The sequence below is a fragment of the Hyperolius riggenbachi genome, chromosome 4, assembly GCF_040937935.1.
Source record: "Hyperolius riggenbachi isolate aHypRig1 chromosome 4, aHypRig1.pri, whole genome shotgun sequence".
In the NCBI taxonomy this organism is placed as follows: Eukaryota; Metazoa; Chordata; class Amphibia; order Anura; family Hyperoliidae; genus Hyperolius; species Hyperolius riggenbachi.
Window position 1 is genome coordinate 41006702 of NC_090649.1, and position 18389 is coordinate 41025090.

The 18389-nt window shown below is 45.9% G+C and overlaps 14 non-coding genes across 14 annotated transcripts; 6 read left to right on the plus strand and 8 right to left on the minus strand.

Moving 5' to 3' along the window:
- The first annotated feature begins 844 nt into the window (after positions 1 to 844).
- On the plus strand, positions 845 to 917 carry TRNAK-CUU (transfer RNA lysine (anticodon CUU)). The gene has a single exon. It is a non-coding gene; the product is annotated as a tRNA-Lys (tRNA).
- A 1343-nt stretch (positions 918 to 2260) lies between these two features.
- TRNAG-GCC (transfer RNA glycine (anticodon GCC)) lies at positions 2261 to 2331 on the minus strand. The gene has a single exon. It is a non-coding gene; the product is annotated as a tRNA-Gly (tRNA).
- Positions 2332 to 2465: 134 nt separating this feature from the next.
- TRNAK-CUU (transfer RNA lysine (anticodon CUU)) lies at positions 2466 to 2538 on the plus strand. Its single transcript has one exon. It is a non-coding gene; the product is annotated as a tRNA-Lys (tRNA).
- A 1343-nt stretch (positions 2539 to 3881) lies between these two features.
- On the minus strand, positions 3882 to 3952 carry TRNAG-GCC (transfer RNA glycine (anticodon GCC)). The gene has a single exon. It is a non-coding gene; the product is annotated as a tRNA-Gly (tRNA).
- Positions 3953 to 4086: 134 nt separating this feature from the next.
- Positions 4087 to 4159, plus strand: TRNAK-CUU (transfer RNA lysine (anticodon CUU)). Its single transcript has one exon. It is a non-coding gene; the product is annotated as a tRNA-Lys (tRNA).
- A 1522-nt stretch (positions 4160 to 5681) lies between these two features.
- Positions 5682 to 5754, plus strand: TRNAK-CUU (transfer RNA lysine (anticodon CUU)). Its single transcript has one exon. It is a non-coding gene; the product is annotated as a tRNA-Lys (tRNA).
- Positions 5755 to 7299: 1545 nt separating this feature from the next.
- TRNAK-CUU (transfer RNA lysine (anticodon CUU)) lies at positions 7300 to 7372 on the plus strand. The gene has a single exon. It is a non-coding gene; the product is annotated as a tRNA-Lys (tRNA).
- Positions 7373 to 8715: 1343 nt separating this feature from the next.
- Positions 8716 to 8786, minus strand: TRNAG-GCC (transfer RNA glycine (anticodon GCC)). Its single transcript has one exon. It is a non-coding gene; the product is annotated as a tRNA-Gly (tRNA).
- Positions 8787 to 10320: 1534 nt separating this feature from the next.
- On the minus strand, positions 10321 to 10391 carry TRNAG-GCC (transfer RNA glycine (anticodon GCC)). The gene has a single exon. It is a non-coding gene; the product is annotated as a tRNA-Gly (tRNA).
- A 1550-nt stretch (positions 10392 to 11941) lies between these two features.
- On the minus strand, positions 11942 to 12012 carry TRNAG-GCC (transfer RNA glycine (anticodon GCC)). The gene has a single exon. It is a non-coding gene; the product is annotated as a tRNA-Gly (tRNA).
- Positions 12013 to 13562: 1550 nt separating this feature from the next.
- TRNAG-GCC (transfer RNA glycine (anticodon GCC)) lies at positions 13563 to 13633 on the minus strand. Its single transcript has one exon. It is a non-coding gene; the product is annotated as a tRNA-Gly (tRNA).
- A 134-nt stretch (positions 13634 to 13767) lies between these two features.
- On the plus strand, positions 13768 to 13840 carry TRNAK-CUU (transfer RNA lysine (anticodon CUU)). The gene has a single exon. It is a non-coding gene; the product is annotated as a tRNA-Lys (tRNA).
- A 1343-nt stretch (positions 13841 to 15183) lies between these two features.
- Positions 15184 to 15254, minus strand: TRNAG-GCC (transfer RNA glycine (anticodon GCC)). The gene has a single exon. It is a non-coding gene; the product is annotated as a tRNA-Gly (tRNA).
- Positions 15255 to 16804: 1550 nt separating this feature from the next.
- On the minus strand, positions 16805 to 16875 carry TRNAG-GCC (transfer RNA glycine (anticodon GCC)). Its single transcript has one exon. It is a non-coding gene; the product is annotated as a tRNA-Gly (tRNA).
- Positions 16876 to 18389: the final 1514 nt, after the last annotated feature.

Genomic DNA, 18389 nt, shown 5'->3' on the forward strand with positions numbered 1-18389 from the left:
GAGGTACTTCCCAACAAAAGTTACAAACCAAAAAGCCTTTCAGTCCCGGCAAGCAAAAAAAGTGGTTGCTTTCATTTGACTTAAGTTTGTTACTACTTTTTTTTCTGTACTTTTAGTATGTTTTCTTAATTGCTAGGTGCTGGGAAAGCAAGTTGTAGGTAAGCTGACACAACATCTCAACATCTACTGTGAGAAAACTCAGGACAAAAGTAGAATGAATGAGGGCCTAGAGAGAACGTTCCAAATTTGAGCAAGGCCCTGAGTAGAGTGCAAAGACAACAAGGCAAAAAGTTGTAAAACAACACCAGATGAGCAGATGCTGCTGACTTGGCATTTCCGAGGCTTTTCTAGACAGTTAAAAAGAAGCCTAATAGGTGAGTACTGGAGAGGGAGAGATGCTGCACGTCACTGGCACTGCTAGAAGACATGCAAGGCCTTTGGGCACGCAAGTGTCCCAAGGCTGCTTTAACTTGTGTGTCTTAGAGTCATGTTTGCTGGGTACTAGTGTCCCTCTTCTCGACTGTCAGCCAGCACTGTGGCCAAGTGCCACGGCGACTCTTGCAAATGTCCTTAAGTGGCTTCTGGCCTGCAGAGATGTCTTAAGCTTGAGAAGTGCAAAGTGTGGAGGTGTGCCAAAATCCTAGCATTTGCATTGGCCGGGAATCGAACCCGCGTGGCAGGCGAGAATTCTACCACTGAACCACCAATGCCTTGCCCTGTTGCTTGGTGCTGAAAAACGTGGCCAGCCAAATCAGGCCATACAAGATTGCCTTCTTCTGTGCGGATGGCAAAGGTGAGGCTGGCGCCATTTTGCAATTTTTGACATTTCAGCTCAAGCAAGCAAGCCCGGCTAGCTCAATCGGTAGAGCATGAGACTCTTAATCTCAGGGTCGTGGGTTCGAGCCCCACGTTGGGCGATCAAAGCTTCTCCTTTTACTTTCTACTAGGCAGAGCTCCTCCAAAACTATTACAAACCATCACCAGGCCATCACTTCCTCTTTCACATGCCACTCCCCACTCCCTTTGCTAACAAACGAAAATGTCATCTCAGCTTTCCCCTTCACTTTTACTCACACAACCTCTTTTAACAACTTTTCAGCAAAAGTGCTTCACCACCCCAAGAAAGAGAAAAACACTCCTTCTTACAATCTTACTCATCTTTCCTATACTACTTTTCTTATCTGCTTTTCACAGCTTTCCGTTGGCTTTACTCCAGTCCTTTTGTCAAGGAGAGACTTACAATCAATCACTTGACAAGGAACAAACACCTGAAAGATACTCATTCTCGTATGCCTGGTGCACACCATGCAATTCCCCATCAGATAGATGGGCCGATAGATCCTTTCCGACAGACAGGATCGGATTTCCGTTCGGATTTCCGATCACTACTATGCAAATCGATCAGAAAAACGATCGGAAATCAGATCGGACCTGCCGGAAATCATCTGTTCGACCCATCTATCTGACAGGCATTGGTATGGTGTGTATTAGGCTTTGCACTCCAAAGGTGCTCACATAGCAGTATGAGGAGGGCACTCTGCACACGGCCTGAGATTTAGCTGAGAGGATTGAAAAAAAGGAAGTTGCTCTTTCCCTTAACTTGTTTTTAGATGAGGTACTTCCCAACAAAAGTTACAAACCAAAAAGCCTTTCAGTCCCGGCAAGCAAAAAAAGTGGTTGCTTTCATTTGACTTAAGTTTGTTACTACTTTTTTTTCTGTACTTTTAGTATGTTTTCTTAATTGCTAGGTGCTGGGAAAGCAAGTTGTAGGTAAGCTGACACAACATCTCAACATCTACTGTGAGAAAACTCAGGACAAAAGTAGAATGAATAAGGGCCTAGAGAGAACGTTCCAAATTTGAGCAAGGCCCTGAGTAGAGTGCAAAGACAACAAGGCAAAAAGTTGTAAAACAACACCAGATGAGCAGATGCTGCTGACTTGGCATTTCCGAGGCTTTTCTAGACAGTTAAAAAGAAGCCTAATAGGTGAGTACTGGAGAGGGAGAGATGCTGCACGTCACTGGCACTGCTAGAAGACATGCAAGGCCTTTGGGCACGCAAGTGTCCCAAGGCTGCTTTAACTTGTGTGTCTTAGAGTCATGTTTGCTGGGTACTAGTGTCCCTCTTCTCGACTGTCAGCCAGCACTGTGGCCAAGTGCCACGGTGACTCTTGCAAATGTCCTTAAATGGCTTCTGGCCTGCAGAGATGTCTTAAGCTTGAGAAGTGCAAAGTGTGGAGGTGTGCCAAAATCCTAGCATTTGCATTGGCCGGGAATCGAACCCAGGCCTCCCGCGTGGCAGGCGAGAATTCTACCACTGAACCACCAATGCCTTGCCCTGTTGCTAGGTGCTGAAAAACGTGGCCAGCCAAATCAGGCCATACAAGATTGCCTTCTTCTGTGCGGATGGCAAAGGTGAGGCTGGCGCCATTTTGCAATTTTTGACATTTCAGCTCAAGCAAGCAAGCCCGGCTAGCTCAGTCGGTAGAGCATGAGACTCTTAATCTCAGGGTCGTGGGTTCGAGCCCCACGTTGGGCGATCAAAGCTTCTCCTTTTACTTTCTACTAGGCAGAGCTCCTCCAAAACGATTACAAACCATCACCAGGCCATCACTTCCTCTTTCACATGCCACTCCCCACTCCCTTTGCTAACAAACGAAAATGTCATCTCAGCTTTCCCCTTCACTTTTACTCACACAACCTCTTTTAACAACTTTTCAGCAAAAGTGCTTCACCACCCCAAGAAAGAGAAAAACACTCCTTCTTACAATCTTACTCATCTTTCCTATACTACTTTTCTTATCTGCTTTTCCCAGATTTCCGTTGGCTTTACTCCAGTCCTTTTGTCAAGGAGAGACTTACAATCAATCACTTGACAAGGAACAACCACCTGAAAGATACTCATTCTCGTATGCCTGGTGCACACCATGCAATTCCCCATCAGATAGATGGGCCGATAGATCCTTTCCGACAGACACGATCGGATTTCCGTTCGGATTTCCGATCACTACTATGCAAATCGATCAGAAAAACGATCGGAAATCAGATCGGACCTGCCGGAAATCATCTGTTCGACCCATCTATCTGACAGGCATTGGTATGGTGTGTATTAGGCTTTGCACTCCAAAGGTGCTCACATAGCAGTATGAGGAGGGCACTCTGCACACGGCCTGAGATTTAGCTGAGAGGATTGAAAAAAAGGAAGTTGCTCTTTCCCTTAACTTGTTTTTAGATGAGGTACTTCCCAACAAAAGTTACAAACCAAAAAGCCTTTCAGTCCCGGCAAGCAAAAAAAGTGGTTGCTTTCATTTGACTTAAGTTTGTTACTACTTTTTTTTCTGTACTTTTAGTATGTTTTCTTAATTGCTAGGTGCTGGGAAAGCAAGTTTTAGGTAAGCTGACACAACATCTCAACATCTACTGTGAGAAAACTCAGGACAAAAGTAGAATGAATGAGGGCCTAGAGAGAACGTTCCAAATTTGAGCAAGGCCCTGAGTAGAGTGCAAAGACAACAAGGCAAAAAGTTGTAAAACAACACCAGATGAGCAGATGCTGCTGACTTGGCATTTCCGAGGCTTTTCTAGACAGTTAAAAAGAAGCCTAATAGGTGAGTACTGGAGAGGGAGAGATGCTGCACGTCACTGGCACTGCTAGAAGACATGCAAGGCCTTTGGGCACGCAAGTGTCCCAAGGCTGCTTTAACTTGTGTGTCTTAGAGTCATGTTTGCTGGGTACTAGTGTCCCTCTTCTCGACTGTCAGCCAGCACTGTGGCCAAGTGCCACGGTGACTCTTGCAAATGTCCTTAAATGGCTTCTGGCCTGCAGAGATGTCTTAAGCTTGAGAAGTGCAAAGTGTGGAGGTGTGCCAAAATCCTAGCATTTGCATTGGCCGGGAATCGAACCCGGGCCTCCCGCGTGGCAGGCGAGAATTCTACCACTGAACCACCAATGCCTTGCCCTGTTGCTCGGTGCTGAAAAACGTGGCCAGCCAAATCAGGCCATACAAGATTGCCTTCTTCTGTGCGGATGGCAAAGGTGAGGCTGGCGCCATTTTGCAATTTTTGACATTTCAGCTCAAGCAAGCAAGCCCGGCTAGCTCAGTCGGTAGAGCATGAGACTCTTAATCTCAGGGTCGTGGGTTCGAGCCCCACGTTGGGCGATCAAAGCTTCTCCTTTTACTTTCTACTAGGCAGAGCTCCTCCAAAACGATTACAAATCATCACCAGGCCATCACTTCCTCTTTCACATGCCACTCCCCACTCCCTTTGCTAACAAACGAAAATGTCATCTCAGCTTTCCCCTTCACTTTTACTCACACAACCTCTTTTAACAACTTTTCAGCAAAAGTGCTTCACCACCCCAAGAAAGAGAAAAACACTCCTTCTTACAATCTTACTCATCTTTCCTATACTACTTTTCTTATCTGCTTTTCCCAGATTTCCGTTGGCTTTACTCCAGTCCTTTTGTCAAGGAGAGACTTACAATCAATCACTTGACAAGGAACAACCACCTGAAAGATACTCATTCTCGTATGCCTGGTGCACACCATGCAATTCCCCATCAGATAGATGGGCCGATAGATCCTTTCCGACAGACACGATCGGATTTCACTACTATGCAAATCAATCAGAAAAACGATCGGAAATCAGATCGGACCTGCCGGAAATCATCTGTTCGACCCATCTATCTGACAGGCATTGGTATGGTGTGTATTAGGCTTTGCACTCCAAAGGAGCTCACATAGCAGTATGAGGAGGGCACTCTGCACACGGCCTGAGATTTAGCTGAGAGGATTGAAAAAAAGGAAGTTGCTCTTTCCCTTAACTTGTTTTTAGATGAGGTACTTCCCAACAAAAGTTACAAACCAAAAAGCCTTTCAGTCCCGGCAAGCAAAAAAAGTGGTTGCTTTCATTTGACTTAAGTTTGTTACTACTTTTTTTTCTGTACTTTTAGTATGTTTTCTTAATTGCTAGGTGCTGGGAAAGCAAGTTGTAGGTAAGCTGACACAACATCTCAACATCTACTGTGAGAAAACTCAGGACAAAAGTAGAATGAATGAGGGCCTAGAGAGAACGTTCCAAATTTGAGCAAGGCCCTGAGTAGAGTGCAAAGACAACAAGGCAAAAAGTTGTAAAACAACACCAGATGAGCAGATGCTGCTGACTTGGCATTTCCGAGGCTTTTCTAGACAGTTAAAAAGAAGCCTAATAGGTGAGTACTGGAGAGGGAGAGATGCTGCACGTCACTGGCACTGCTAGAAGACATGCAAGGCCTTTGGGCACGCAAGTGTCCCAAGGCTGCTTTAACTTGTGTGTCTTAGAGTCATGTTTGCTGGGTACTAGTGTCCCTCTTCTCGACTGTCAGCCAGCACTGTGGCCAAGTGCCACGGCGACTCTTGCAAATGTCCTTAAGTGGCTTCTGGCCTGCAGAGATGTCTTAAGCTTGAGAAGTGCAAAGTGTGGAGGTGTGCCAAAATCCTAGCATTTGCATTGGCCGGGAATCGAACCCGCGTGGCAGGCGAGAATTCTACCACTGAACCACCAATGCCTTGCCCTGTTGCTTGGTGCTGAAAAACGTGGCCAGCCAAATCAGGCCATACAAGATTGCCTTCTTCTGTGCGGATGGCAAAGGTGAGGCTGGCGCCATTTTGCAATTTTTGACATTTCAGCTCAAGCAAGCAAGCCCGGCTAGCTCAATCGGTAGAGCATGAGACTCTTAATCTCAGGGTCGTGGGTTCGAGCCCCACGTTGGGCGATCAAAGCTTCTCCTTTTACTTTCTACTAGGCAGAGCTCCTCCAAAACTATTACAAACCATCACCAGGCCATCACTTCCTCTTTCACATGCCACTCCCCACTCCCTTTGCTAACAAACGAAAATGTCATCTCAGCTTTCCCCTTCACTTTTACTCACACAACCTCTTTTAACAACTTTTCAGCAAAAGTGCTTCACCACCCCAAGAAAGAGAAAAACACTCCTTCTTACAATCTTACTCATCTTTCCTATACTACTTTTCTTATCTGCTTTTCACAGCTTTCCGTTGGCTTTACTCCAGTCCTTTTGTCAAGGAGAGACTTACAATCAATCACTTGACAAGGAACAACCACCTGAAAGATACTCATTCTCGTATGCCTGGTGCACACCATGCAATTCCCCATCAGATAGATGGGCCGATAGATCCTTTCCGACAGACAGGATCGGATTTCCGTTCGGATTTCCGATCACTACTATGCAAATCGATCAGAAAAACGATCGGAAATCAGATCGGACCTGCCGGAAATCATCTGTTCGACCCATCTATCTGACAGGCATTGGTATGGTGTGTATTAGGCTTTGCACTCCAAAGGTGCTCACATAGCAGTATGAGGAGGGCACTCTGCACACGGCCTGAGATTTAGCTGAGAGGATTGAAAAAAAGGAAGTTGCTCTTTCCCTTAACTTGTTTTTAGATGAGGTACTTCCCAACAAAAGTTACAAACCAAAAAGCCTTTCAGTCCCGGCAAGCAAAAAAAGTGGTTGCTTTCATTTGACTTAAGTTTGTTACTACTTTTTTTTCTGTACTTTTAGTATGTTTTCTTAATTGCTAGGTGCTGGGAAAGCAAGTTGTAGGTAAGCTGACACAACATCTCAACATCTACTGTGAGAAAACTCAGGACAAAAGTAGAATGAATGAGGGCCTAGAGAGAACGTTCCAAATTTGAGCAAGGCCCTGAGTAGAGTGCAAAGACAAGGCAAAAAGTTGTAAAACAACACCAGATGAGCAGATGCTGCTGACTTGGCATTTCCGAGGCTTTTCTAGACAGTTAAAAAGAAGCCTAATAGGTGAGTACTGGAGAGGGAGAGATGCTGCACGTCACTGGCACTGCTAGAAGACATGCAAGGCCTTTGGGCACGCAAGTGTCCCAAGGCTGCTTTAACTTGTGTGTCTTAGAGTCATGTTTGCTGGGTACTAGTGTCCCTCTTCTCGACTGTCAGCCAGCACTGTGGCCAAGTGCCACGGTGACTCTTGCAAATGTCCTTAAATGGCTTCTGGCCTGCAGAGATGTCTTAAGCTTGAGAAGTGCAAAGTGTGGAGGTGTGCCAAAAGCCTAGCATTTGCATTGGCCGGAAATCGAACCCGGGCCTCCCGCGTGGCAGGCGAGAATTCTACCACTGAACCACCAATGCCTTGCCCTGTTGCTCGGTGCTGAAAAACGTGGCCAGCCAAATCAGGCCATACAAGATTGCCTTCTTCTGTGCGGATGGCAAAGGTGAGGCTGGCGCCATTTTGCAATTTTTGACATTTCAGCTCAAGCAAGCAAGCCCGGCTAGCTCAGTCGGTAGAGCATGAGACTCTTAATCTCAGGGTCGTGGGTTCGAGCCCCACGTTGGGCGATCAAAGCTTCTCCTTTTACTTTCTACTAGGCAGAGCTCCTCCAAAACGATTACAAACCATCACCAGGCCATCACTTCCTCTTTCACATGCCACTCCCCACTCCCTTTGCTAACAAACGAAAATGTCATCTCAGCTTTCCCCTTCACTTTTACTCACACAACCTCTTTTAACAACTTTTCAGCAAAAGTGCTTCACCACCCCAAGAAAGAGAAAAACACTCCTTCTTACAATCTTACTCATCTTTCCTATACTACTTTTCTTATCTGCTTTTCCCAGATTTCCGTTGGCTTTACTCCAGTCCTTTTGTCAAGGAGAGACTTACAATCAATCACTTGACAAGGAACAACCACCTGAAAGATACTCATTCTCGTATGCCTGGTGCACACCATGCAATTCCCCATCAGATAGATGGGCCGATAGATCCTTTCCGACAGACACGATCGGATTTCCGTTCGGATTTCCGATCACTACTATGCAAATCGATCAGAAAAACGATCGGAAATCAGATCGGACCTGCCGGAAATCATCTGTTCGACCCATCTATCTGACAGGCATTGGTATGGTGTGTATTAGGCTTTGCACTCCAAAGGTGCTCACATAGCAGTATGAGGAGGGCACTCTGCACACGGCCTGAGATTTAGCTGAGAGGATTGAAAAAAAGGAAGTTGCTCTTTCCCTTAACTTGTTTTTAGATGAGGTACTTCCCAACAAAAGTTACAAACCAAAAAGCCTTTCAGTCCCGGCAAGCAAAAAAAGTGGTTGCTTTCATTTGACTTAAGTTTGTTACTACTTTTTTTTCTGTACTTTTAGTATGTTTTCTTAATTGCTAGGTGCTGGGAAAGCAAGTTGTAGGTAAGCTGACACAACATCTCAACATCTACTGTGAGAAAACTCAGGACAAAAGTAGAATGAATGAGGGCCTAGAGAGAACGTTCCAAATTTGAGCAAGGCCCTGAGTAGAGTGCAAAGACAACAAGGCAAAAAGTTGTAAAACAACACCAGATGAGCAGATGCTGCTGACTTGGCATTTCCGAGGCTTTTCTAGACAGTTAAAAAGAAGCCTAATAGGTGAGTACTGGAGAGGGAGAGATGCTGCACGTCACTGGCACTGCTAGAAGACATGCAAGGCCTTTGGGCATGCAAGTGTCCCAAGGCTGCTTTAACTTGTGTGTCTTAGAGTCATGTTTGCTGGGTACTAGTGTCCCTCTTCTCGACTGTCAGCCAGCACTGTGGCCAAGTGCCACGGCGACTCTTGCAAATGTCCTTAAATGGCTTCTGGCCTGCAGAGATGTCTTAAGCTTGAGAAGTGCAAAGTGTGGAGGTGTGCCAAAATCCTAGCATTTGCATTGGCCGGGAATCGAACCCGGGCCTCCCGCGTGGCAGGCGAGAATTCTACCACTGAACCACCAATGCCTTGCCCTGTTGCTCGGTGCTGAAAAACGTGGCCAGCCAAATCAGGCCATACAAGATTGCCTTCTTCTGTGCGGATGGCAAAGGTGAGGCTGGCGCCATTTTGCAATTTTTGACATTTCAGCTCAAGCAAGCAAGCCCGGCTAGCTCAGTCGGTAGAGCATGAGACTCTTAATCTCAGGGTCGTGGGTTTGAGCCCCACGTTGGGCGATCAAAGCTTCTCCTTTTACTTTCTACTAGGCAGAGCTCCTCCAAAACGATTACAAACCATCACCAGGCCATCACTTCCTCTTTCACATGCCACTCCCCACTCCCTTTGCTAACAAACGAAAATGTCATCTCAGCTTTCCCCTTCACTTTTACTCACACAACCTCTTTTAACAACTTTTCAGCAAAAGTGCTTCACCACCCCAAGAAAGAGAAAAACACTCCTTCTTACAATCTTACTCATCTTTCCTATACTACTTTTCTTATCTGCTTTTCCCAGATTTCCGTTGGCTTTACTCCAGTCCTTTTGTCAAGGAGAGACTTACAATCAATCACTTGACAAGGAACAACCACCTGAAAGATACTCATTCTCGTATGCCTGGTGCACACCATGCAATTCCCCATCAGATAGATGGGCCGATAGATCCTTTCCGACAGACACGATCGGATTTCACTACTATGCAAATCAATCAGAAAAACGATCGGAAATCAGATCGGACCTGCCGGAAATCATCTGTTCGACCCATCTATCTGACAGGCATTGGTATGGTGTGTATTAGGCTTTGCACTCCAAAGGTGCTCACATAGCAGTATGAGGAGGGCACTCTGCACACGGCCTGAGATTTAGCTGAGAGGATTGAAAAAAAGGAAGTTGCTCTTTCCCTTAACTTGTTTTTAGATGAGGTACTTCCCAACAAAAGTTACAAACCAAAAAGCCTTTCAGTCCCGGCAAGCAAAAAAAGTGGTTGCTTTCATTTGACTTAAGTTTGTTACTACTTTTTTTTCTGTACTTTTAGTATGTTTTCTTAATTGCTAGGTGCTGGGAAAGCAAGTTGTAGGTAAGCTGACACAACATCTCAACATCTACTGTGAGAAAACTCAGGACAAAAGTAGAATGAATTGAGGGCCTAGAGAGAACGTTCCAAATTTGAGCAAGGCCCTGAGTAGAGTGCAAAGACAACAAGGCAAAAAGTTGTAAAACAACACCAGATGAGCAGATGCTGCCTACTTGGCATTTCCGAGGCTTTTCTAGACAGTTAAAAAGAAGCCTAATAGGTGAGTACTGGAGAGGGAGAGATGCTGCACGTCACTGGCACTGCTAGAAGACATGCAAGGCCTTTGGGCACGCAAGTGTCCCAAGGCTGCTTTAACTTGTGTGTCTTAGAGTCATGTTTGCTGGGTACTAGTGTCCCTCTTCTCGACTGTCAGCCAGCACTGTGGCCAAGTGCCACGGTGACTCTTGCAAATGTCCTTAAATGGCTTCTGGCCTGCAGAGATGTCTTAAGCTTGAGAAGTGCAAAGTGTGGAGGTGTGCCAAAATCCTAGCATTTGCATTGGCCGGGAATCAAACCCGGGCCTCCCGCGTGGCAGGCGAGAATTCTACCACTGAACCACCAATGCCTTGCCCTGTTGCTCGGTGCTGAAAAACGTGGCCAGCCAAATCAGACCATACAAGATTGCCTTCTTCTGTGCGGATGGCAAAGGTGAGGCTGGCGCCATTTTGCAATTTTTGACATTTCAGCTCAAGCAAGCAAGCCCGGCTAGCTCAGTCTGTAGAGCATGAGACTCTTAATCTCAGGGTCGTGGGTTCGAGCCCCACGTTGGGCGATCAAAGCTTCTCCTTTTACTTTCTACTAGGCAGAGCTCCTCCAAAACGATTACAAACCATCACCAGGCCATCACTTCCTCTTTCACATGCCACTCCCCACTCCCTTTGCTAACAAACGAAAATGTCATCTCAGCTTTCCCCTTCACTTTTACTCACACAACCTCTTTTAACAACTTTTCAGCAAAAGTGCTTCACCACCCCAAGAAAGAGAAAAACACTCCTTCTTACAATCTTACTCATCTTTCCTATACTACTTTTCTTATCTGCTTTTCACAGCTTTCCGTTGGCTTTACTCCAGTCCTTTTGTCAAGGAGAGACTTACAATCAATCACTTGACAAGGAACAACCACCTGAAAGATACTCATTCTCGTATGCCTGGTGCACACCATGCAATTCCCCATCAGATAGATGGGCCGATAGATCCTTTCCGACAGACAGGATCGGATTTCCGTTCGGATTTCCGATCACTACTATGCAAATCGATCAGAAAAACGATCGGAAATCAGATCGGACCTGCCGGAAATCATCTGTTCGACCCATCTATCTGACAGGCATTGGTATGGTGTGTATTAGGCTTTGCACTCCAAAGGTGCTCACATAGCAGTATGAGGAGGGCACTCTGCACACGGCCTGAGATTTAGCTGAGAGGATTGAAAAAAAGGAAGTTGCTCTTTCCCTTAACTTGTTTTTAGATGAGGTACTTCCCAACAAAAGTTACAAACCAAAAAGCCTTTCAGTCCCGGCAAGCAAAAAAAGTGGTTGCTTTCATTTGACTTAAGTTTGTTACTACTTTTTTTTCTGTACTTTTAGTATGTTTTCTTAATTGCTAGGTGCTGGGAAAGCAAGTTGTAGGTAAGCTGACACAACATCTCAACATCTACTGTGAGAAAACTCAGGACAAAAGTAGAATGAATGAGGGCCTAGAGAGAACGTTCCAAATTTGAGCAAGGCCCTGAGTAGAGTGCAAAGACAACAAGGCAAAAAGTTGTAAAACAACACCAGATGAGCAGATGCTGCTGACTTGGCATTTCCGAGGCTTTTCTAGACAGTTAAAAAGAAGCCTAATAGGTGAGTACTGGAGAGGGAGAGATGCTGCACGTCACTGGCACTGCTAGAAGACATGCAAGGCCTTTGGGCACGCAAGTGTCCCAAGGCTGCTTTAACTTGTGTGTCTTAGAGTCATGTTTGCTGGGTACTAGTGTCCCTCTTCTCGACTGTCAGCCAGCACTGTGGCCAAGTGCCACGGTGACTCTTGCAAATGTCCTTAAATGGCTTCTGGCCTGCAGAGATGTCTTAAGCTTGAGAAGTGCAAAGTGTGGAGGTGTGCCAAAATCCTAGCATTTGCATTGGCCGGGAATCGAACCCGGGCCTCCCGCGTGGCAGGCGAGAATTCTACCACTGAACCACCAATGCCTTGCCCTGTTGCTCGGTGCTGAAAAACGTGGCCAGCCAAATCAGGCCATACAAGATTGCCTTCTTCTGTGCGGATGGCAAAGGTGAGGCTGGCGCCATTTTGCAATTTTTGACATTTCAGCTCAAGCAAGCAAGCCCGGCTAGCTCAGTCTGTAGAGCATGAGACTCTTAATCTCAGGGTCGTGGGTTCGAGCCCCACGTTGGGCAATCAAAGCTTCTCCTTTTACTTTCTACTAGGCAGAGCTCCTCCAAAACGATTACAAACCATCACCAGGCCATCACTTCCTCTTTCACATGCCACTCCCCACTCCCTTTGCTAACAAACGAAAATGTCATCTCAGCTTTCCCCTTCACTTTTACTCACACAACCTCTTTTAACAACTTTTCAGCAAAAGTGCTTCACCACCCCAAGAAAGAGAAAAACACTCCTTCTTACAATCTTACTCATCTTTCCTATACTACTTTTCTTATCTGCTTTTCACAGCTTTCCGTTGGCTTTACTCCAGTCCTTTTGTCAAGGAGAGACTTACAATCAATCACTTGACAAGGAACAACCACCTGAAAGATACTCATTCTCGTATGCCTGGTGCACACCATGCAATTCCCCATCAGATAGATGGGCCGATAGATCCTTTCCGACAGACAGGATCGGATTTCCGTTCGGATTTCCGATCACTACTATGCAAATCGATCAGAAAAACGATCGGAAATCAGATCGGACCTGCCGGAAATCATCTGTTCGACCCATCTATCTGACAGGCATTGGTATGGTGTGTATTAGGCTTTGCACTCCAAAGGTGCTCACATAGCAGTATGAGGAGGGCACTCTGCACACGGCCTGAGATTTAGCTGAGAGGATTGAAAAAAAGGAAGTTGCTCTTTCCCTTAACTTGTTTTTAGATGAGGTACTTCCCAACAAAAGTTACAAACCAAAAAGCCTTTCAGTCCCGGCAAGCAAAAAAAGTGGTTGCTTTCATTTGACTTAAGTTTGTTACTACTTTTTTTTCTGTACTTTTAGTATGTTTTCTTAATTGCTAGGTGCTGGGAAAGCAAGTTGTAGGTAAGCTGACACAACATCTCAACATCTACTGTGAGAAAACTCAGGACAAAAGTAGAATGAATGAGGGCCTAGAGAGAACGTTCCAAATTTGAGCAAGGCCCTGAGTAGAGTGCAAAGACAACAAGGCAAAAAGTTGTAAAACAACACCAGATGAGCAGATGCTGCTGACTTGGCATTTCCGAGGCTTTTCTAGACAGTTAAAAAGAAGCCTAATAGGTGAGTACTGGAGAGGGAGAGATGCTGCACGTCACTGGCACTGCTAGAAGACATGCAAGGCCTTTGGGCACGCAAGTGTCCCAAGGCTGCTTTAACTTGTGTGTCTTAGAGTCATGTTTGCTGGGTACTAGTGTCCCTCTTCTCGACTGTCAGCCAGCACTGTGGCCAAGTACCACGGTGACTCTTGCAAATGTCCTTAAATGGCTTCTGGCCTGCAGAGATGTCTTAAGCTTGAGAAGTGCAAAGTGTGGAGGTGTGCCAAAAGCCTAGCATTTGCATTGGCCGGGAATCGAACCCGGGCCTCCCGCGTGGCAGGCGAGAATTCTACCACTGAACCACCAATGCCTTGCCCTGTTGCTCGGTGCTGAAAAACGTGGCCAGCCAAATCAGGCCATACAAGATTGCCTTCTTCTGTGCGGATGGCAAAGGTGAGGCTGGCGCCATTTTGCAATTTTTGACATTTCAGCTCAAGCAAGCAAGCCCGGCTAGCTCAGTCGGTAGAGCATGAGACTCTTAATCTCAGGGTCGTGGGTTCGAGCCCCACGTTGGGCGATCAAAGCTTCTCCTTTTACTTTCTACTAGGCAGAGCTCCTCCAAAACGATTACAAACCATCACCAGGCCATCACTTCCTCTTTCACATGCCACTCCCCACTCCCTTTGCTAACAAACGAAAATGTCATCTCAGCTTTCCCCTTCACTTTTACTCACACAACCTCTTTTAACAACTTTTCAGCAAAAGTGCTTCACCACCCCAAGAAAGAGAAAAACACTCCTTCTTACAATCTTACTCATCTTTCCTATACTACTTTTCTTATCTGCTTTTCACAGCTTTCCGTTGGCTTTACTCCAGTCCTTTTGTCAAGGAGAGACTTACAATCAATCACTTGACAAGGAACAACCACCTGAAAGATACTCATTCTCGTATGCCTGGTGCACACCATGCAATTCCCCATCAGATAGATGGGCCGATAGATCCTTTCCGACAGACAGGATCGGATTTCCGTTCGGATTTCCGATCACTACTATGCAAATCGATCAGAAAAACGATCGGAAATCAGATCGGACCTGCCGGAAATCATCTGTTCGACCCATCTATCTGACAGGCATTGGTATGGTGTGTATTAGGCTTTGCACTCCAAAGGTGCTCACATAGCAGTATGAGGAGGGCACTCTGCACACGGCCTGAGATTTAGCTGAGAGGATTGAAAAAAAGGAAGTTGCTCTTTCCCTTAACTTGTTTTTAGATGAGGTACTTCCCAAACAAAGTTACAAACCAAAAAGCCTTTCAGTCCCGGCAAGCAAAAAAAGTGGTTGCTTTCATTTGACTTAAGTTTGTTACTACTTTTTTTTCTGTACTTTTAGTATGTTTTCTTAATTGCTAGGTGCTGGGAAAGCAAGTTGTAGGTAAGCTGACACAACATCTCAACATCTACTGTGAGAAAACTCAGGACAAAAGTAGAATGAATGAGGGCCTAGAGAGAACGTTCCAAATTTGAGCAAGGCCCTGAGTAGAGTGCAAAGACAACAAGGCAAAAAGTTGTAAAACAACACCAGATGAGCAGATGCTGCTGACTTGGCATTTCCGAGGCTTTTCTAGACAGTTAAAAAGAAGCCTAATAGGTGAGTACTGGAGAGGGAGAGATGCTGCACGTCACTGGCACTGCTAGAAGACATGCAAGGCCTTTGGGCACGCAAGTGTCCCAAGGCTGCTTTAACTTGTGTGTCTTAGAGTCATGTTTGCTGGGTACTAGTGTCCCTCTTCTCGACTGTCAGCCAGCACTGTGGCCAAGTGCCACGGTGACTCTTGCAAATGTCCTTAAATGGCTTCTGGCCTGCAGAGATGTCTTAAGCTTGAGAAGTGCAAAGTGTGGAGGTGTGCCAAAATCCTAGCATTTGCATTGGCCGGGAATCGAACCCGGGCCTCCCGCGTGGCAGGCGAGAATTCTACCACTGAACCACCAATGCCTTGCCCTGTTGCTCGGTGCTGAAAAACGTGGCCAGCCAAATCAGGCCATACAAGATTGCCTTCTTCTGTGCGGATGGCAAAGGTGAGGCTGGCGCCATTTTGCAATTTTTGACATTTCAGCTCAAGCAAGCAAGCCCGGCTAGCTCAGTCTGTAGAGCATGAGACTCTTAATCTCAGGGTCGTGGGTTCGAGCCCCACGTTGGGCGATCAAAGCTTCTCCTTTTACTTTCTACTAGGCAGAGCTCCTCCAAAACGATTACAAACCATCACCAGGCCATCACTTCCTCTTTCACATGCCACTCCCCACTCCCTTTGCTAACAAACGAAAATGTCATCTCAGCTTTCCCCTTCACTTTTACTCACACAACCTCTTTTAACAACTTTTCAGCAAAAGTGCTTCACCACCCCAAGAAAGAGAAAAACACTCCTTCTTACAATCTTACTCAGCTTTCCTATACTACTTTTCTTATCTGCTTTTCACAGCTTTCCGTTGGCTTTACTCCAGTCCTTTTGTCAAGGAGAGACTTACAATCAATCACTTGACAAGGAACAACCACCTGAAAGATACTCATTCTCGTATGCCTGGTGCACACCATGCAATTCCCCATCAGATAGATGGGCCGATAGATCCTTTCCGACAGACAGGATCGGATTTCCGTTCGGATTTCCGATCACTACTATGCAAATCGATCAGAAAAACGATCGGAAATCAGATCGGACCTGCCGGAAATCATCTGTTCGACCCATCTATCTGACAGGCATTGGTATGGTGTGTATTAGGCTTTGCACTCCAAAGGTGCTCACATAGCAGTATGAGGAGGGCACTCTGCACACGGCCTGAGATTTAGCTGAGAGGATTGAAAAAAAGGAAGTTGCTCTTTCCCTTAACTTGTTTTTAGATGAGGTACTTCCCAACAAAAGTTACAAACCAAAAAGCCTTTCAGTCCCGGCAAGCAAAAAAAGTGGTTGCTTTCATTTGACTTAAGTTTGTTACTACTTTTTTTTCTGTACTTTTAGTATGTTTTCTTAATTGCTAGGTGCTGGGAAAGCAAGTTGTAGGTAAGCTGACACAACATCTCAACATCTACTGTGAGAAAACTCAGGACAAAAGTAGAATGAATGAGGGCCTAGAGAGAACGTTCCAAATTTGAGCAAGGCCCTGAGTAGAGTGCAAAGACAACAAGGCAAAAAGTTGTAAAACAACACCAGATGAGCAGATGCTGCTGACTTGGCATTTCCGAGGCTTTTCTAGACAGTTAAAAAGAAGCCTAATAGGTGAGTACTGGAGAGGGAGAGATGCTGCACGTCACTGGCACTGCTAGAAGACATGCAAGGCCTTTGGGCACGCAAGTGTCCCAAGGCTGCTTTAACTTGTGTGTCTTAGAGTCATGTTTGCTGGGTACTAGTGTCCCTCTTCTCGACTGTCAGCCAGCACTGTGGCCAAGTGCCACGGTGACTCTTGCAAATGTCCTTAAATGGCTTCTGGCCTGCAGAGATGTCTTAAGCTTGAGAAGTGCAAAGTGTGGAGGTGTGCCAAAAGCCTAGCATTTGCATTGGCCGGGAATCGAACCCGGGCCTCCCGCGTGGCAGGCAAGAATTCTACCACTGAACCACCAATGCCTTGCCCTGTTGCTCGGTGCTGAAAAACGTGGCCAGCCAAATCAGGCCATACAAGATTGCCTTCTTCTGTGCGGATGGCAAAGGTGAGGCTGGCGCCATTTTGCAATTTTTGACATTTCAGCTCAAGCAAGCAAGCCCGGCTAGCTCAGTCGGTAGAGCATGAGACTCTTAATCTCAGGGTCGTGGGTTTGAGCCCCACGTTGGGCGATCAAAGCTTCTCCTTTTACTTTCTACTAGGCAGAGCTCCTCCAAAACGATTACAAACCATCACCAGGCCATCACTTCCTCTTTCACATGCCACTCCCCACTCCCTTTGCTAACAAACGAAAATGTCATCTGAGCTTTCCCCTTCACTTTTACTCACACAACCTCTTTTAACAACTTTTCAGCAAAAGTGCTTCACCACCCCAAGAAAGAGAAAAACACTCCTTCTTACAATCTTACTCATCTTTCCTATACTACTTTTCTTATCTGCTTTTCCCAGATTTCCGTTGGCTTTACTCCAGTCCTTTTGTCAAGGAGAGACTTACAATCAATCACTTGACAAGGAACAACCACCTGAAAGATACTCATTCTCGTATGCCTGGTGCACACCATGCAATTCCCCATCAGATAGATGGGCCGATAGATCCTTTCCGACAGACACGATCGGATTTCCGTTCGGATTTCCGATCACTACTATGCAAATCGATCAGAAAAACGATCGGAAATCAGATCGGACCTGCCGGAAATCATCTGTTCGACCCATCTATCTGACAGGCATTGGTATGGTGTGTATTAGGCTTTGCACTCCAAAGGTGCTCACATAGCAGTATGAGGAGGGCACTCTGCACACGGCCTGAGATTTAGCTGAGAGGATTGAAAAAAAGGAAGTTGCTCTTTCCCTTAACTTGTTTTTAGATGAGGTACTTCCCAACAAAAGTTACAAACCAAAAAGCCTTTCAGTCCCGGCAAGCAAAAAAAGTGGTTGCTTTCATTTGACTTAAGTTTGTTACTACTTTTTTTTCTGTACTTTTAGTATGTTTTCTTAATTGCTAGGTGCTGGGAAAGCAAGTTGTAGGTAAGCTGACACAACATCTCAACATCTACTGTGAGAAAACTCAGGACAAAAGTAGAATGAATGAGGGCCTAGAGAGAATGTTCCAAATTTGAGCAAGGCCCTGAGTAGAGTGCAAAGACAACAAGGCAAAAAGTTGTAAAACAACACCAGATGAGCAGATGCTGCTGACTTGGCATTTCCGAGGCTTTTCTAGACAGTTAAAAAGAAGCCTAATAGGTGAGTACTGGAGAGGGAGAGATGCTGCACGTCACTGGCACTGCTAGAAGACATGCAAGGCCTTTGGGCACGCAAGTGTCCCAAGGCTGCTTTAACTTGTGTGTCTTAGAGTCATGTTTGCTGGGTACTAGTGTCCCTCTTCTCGACTGTCAGCCAGCACTGTGGCCAAGTGCCACGGTGACTCTTGCAAATGTCCTTAAATGGCTTCTAGCCTGCAGAGATGTCTTAAGCTTGAGAA